Below are 3,635 nucleotides of genomic sequence, written 5' to 3' on the forward strand. Positions count from 1 at the left end.
ACACAGGTAACATTTATACTTCTTGAAATAATTATCTCAAGTCCTATAAACAGACTGTTTAAAAGTGTCTCTGGGTGAAAGGTAGTAAACTTTCATTTTCGTGTTATATTCTTCAGTACTGACTGGACTTTATGACCCAGCACATGCATTTCTCTTATAGAAAAAGCAAATTAAAAATAGCAAAATGAGATTATAGCCATAAAGCATCATTGAAAAAATGATTACTAAACTGAAAAGAAGATTAGCACATGATTGCTTTTTACTATTGCTCACATTTATTACCACCAGGGCTACTGCCCTAATACTTGTACATTCTCACCACATGTCATCCCCCGTTGTGCTAATATATAAAGCAACTCTTTTACCCCTTTCACAGCTTTTCTTGTATGAGTCTGGTCAAGCTCCTGGCCACTATCTCTCTAGAAGCAGCAATGATCTGCATGAAGAAAGCAGTGACCTCCAGATGACAGATCTCTTTATGTTTCTTATTGCATTAAAACTTTCACAGTAAGGAAGATATGCCTATTCTGGTGAATCTAAAAATCAATGTTGGGATACTACAGATTTCTTTATAATAAATATATTAGGTATGATGCATAGAAGGACTAGACAGAAGCTTGTGTTAGCATACAAAGAAAGGTTTCCCCACCATTCATTCCATCCTGTAGGACACATTTTTGTTTTCTCTGTGAAGAAGGGTAGGACTTGGTTAAACCAGCCAGCTTCTCCTTTTCCCAGGAGATAAAAGGAAGAGGGAATAAATTGCAGCTGGACTGTTTCTACATCAAAGAGAGTATGGGGAGAGTTCTTAAAGAATTTTGTTATGATTATCTTTGCTTGGGAAAAAGGGAAATAAGACTCATGGCAAAGCTGAAAAATTGGTTTGTAAAGCACACTCTTCAGAGTGAAAGACATAGAAGAAATTTTATGTATGCTTATTTCCTTCTGGTATTTCAGAGTTCCATACTTGCCCTTCAGAAAACAGTTGAATTAACAATAACAACACAAATGTCCCTGCTTGTGATGAAATTGACTTAAAAATGATAAAACAATTAGGAATGATGATGTAAATAAGAATCATAAGGAGATGGATTTTTGTGGGTTGACCGGCATTAGTGGCAGTGACCTTAAGTAAAGTCCATTGTAGGAATAGAGCGTCGGTCACAGGCTGGAACTGCTGCTGGGCACCTTCTATTTGTGTAAGCAATGCTAATTCCAGATCCGATCTGTTGGTTTCTCTCCTGAAACTGAAGTAGCTCTGCGGTGGTTAAGCCAGGTTGCAAGGAAGTTACTACTTGTCCTCATTCATCTTAAGTGAGCGTACTTGGACTGTTGAAGTGTATGGTGTCTTGGGTTCCAGGATGGTTTTTGTTTTGGAGATATCTTTTTTTTTATTCTGTTTTTTGTTTGTTTTTGTTTTATTTATTATTATTATTATTATTATTATTATTATTATTATTATTTTGGTAAGGGAGAGTTGGGGCAGCAGAATGGTGTTCCCTATTTTCTATAAAGTAGTTCACCATTTTGCTCTTCCATTCCACTCCTGGTACTGATTTGTTTCAACAAGTTGAGGGTAATGAGTATTCATTTTGATCATGCCAACAGTACTCACTAGGGAGTTTCAGGATAAGTGGCTATTCCTTTTGCTCTCTGAGGTGCCATTCAAACCCAGGGTGAGACATCAGATTCCAGAAGCAGCAAAAAGAGGGTTGCCATGTATGATGATGGTGAGCCAGGGGTTGATCTTACTGAATACATTAGAGGTATTCTAAAGGGAATAAATAAAGGTGAAGAATTTTGAAACTTTAGGAATTCACATGGGGCTAATTTCAATTTCCTATGTATTTTATCTTTAAGGAAGCTGAGGCTGTCCAGAAGCCATGTACAATCAACCCATGCTTGAACAATAACTACTATGTATGGGTTACTTACTAAGCCAGAAGCTTTTAGCAAATAATCTCTCTATTAGTCACCTTATAAGATAGCTATTATTTACTTGATATATAAAATGAAGAAACTGAAGCTCAGCAAGCATAGGTACATGCTTCAGGTGACACAGCTCCTAAGTACTTAGTCTAGATTCAAGGATATCTGACCCTAACGCCCTTTCTCTTCTCACTATACTGTTCTGGATATCAGATAAAATGTGTTTTAACAGTGGTGTTTGCATATGATGCCTTTTTCCTACCCCTTAAACTTGTTGTATTGGCAAGCAGTCTGGTCCATGGAACATTAGGGTGTGAAGTGTCTGGGAGTCATCAGATGTTGAGCTTTAAATGCAAGCATTCCATGAATGATGGCTCCAGAGGACACCTGACATCCCTGTTCTCCTACCTGCTTTGCTTATATTAAGAAGCCAGTCAGTGGGTGAGAGGATGTTGAATCTTAACAAATCTAATTTATACAGCCAGTGCTAAGTTCAATTTATGTTAAAAAAGTTCAAATGATATTTTAAAGAATACAAACCTAAATATGTCAAATGTGTATTATGTTCTCACAGTTGAAATATTTGTTTTATTGTTATGTTTGTCATTTAGAAGAATTAAAACCTCATCTTGACAGATATATGTTAATAAAGCTCTTCTGCACCTGACCTTTTTAAAAGTTATTTATTCATCAGTTTATACAGATAACATTTAAAAGTCGAGGTACATTTCTTCTCCTCCCCCTTCCCGCTGTCCCCTGAGTGCTGCTCTGGCTACACGGAGCTCACTCAGAGTTCCAGCCTCCTGCTAAGCTAGCACCACTATAGTCTCTCTCCATCAGCAGTCATCATCATCTCCTGGGACCTCATCAGCCATGGTGAGATGTTCTCCGACATCTACAAGATTGGGGAGATCACAGATAGACTGTGCCTGGAGGTGGAGGGGAAGAAGGTCAGTAAGACAAAAGGTAACATTGTTGACTCACTCCTTGGTGGAAATGTCTCCACTGAAGGCCCCAAGGATGAAGGTACCAAAGGAACAGTCATCACTGGGATTGTTATTGTCATGAACCATCATTTGCGCTTCCTGCAAGGGATAGAAACCAGCTTCACAAACGAAGCCTGCAAGAAGTACATCGAAGATTATATGAAATCAATCAAAGGCAAACGTGAAGAACAGAGGCCAGAAAGAGTAAAACTTTATGCCAGGGGCTGCAGAACACGTCAAGCACATCCTTGCTGATTTCAAAAACTACCAGTTCATTATTGGTGAAAACATGAATCCAGGCGCCATGGTTGCTCTGCTGAACTGTCATGAGAATGGTGTGACCCCATATTTGATTTTCTTTAAGGATGGTTTAGAAATGGAAAAATGTTAACGACCTTGGCTCTTTCGTTGGATGGATCACCTGTTGCCATAGCTGGCTGCTGCTCTTCCTCCACACAACACCGGGAGTTAGACAAATGGGACCGATGTCATTTTGAGCTCTTCATTTATTTTGACCTTGATTTGTTTGGAACGGAGGCATGGCTTTTAAGAAAAAACCACATCATGTGGGTTGTCTAAAAATAAAGTACATTTAAACTAATGAGAAAATGCCTTTTAGTTTAATACATATGTAAATCCATATCGTGGGGTGTCCTGGAGAAGCTAGAGCCTGCTCGTAGATAGTGCTGGAAAGCATAAGATGGCCTGCAGATGATTTCT

General features: G+C 38.5%; 1 pseudogene; it reads left to right on the forward strand.

The window, feature by feature from the left end:
* Positions 1–1,717: 1,717 nt before the first annotated feature.
* LOC123801234 (translationally-controlled tumor protein-like) lies at positions 1,718–3,306 on the forward strand (annotated as a pseudogene).
* Positions 3,307–3,635: the final 329 nt, after the last annotated feature.

This window comes from Ursus americanus, chromosome 20 (assembly GCF_024610735.1).
Source record: "Ursus americanus isolate L20-20 chromosome 20, mUrsAme1.1.p, whole genome shotgun sequence".
NCBI lineage: Eukaryota > Metazoa > Chordata > Mammalia > Carnivora > Ursidae > Ursus > Ursus americanus.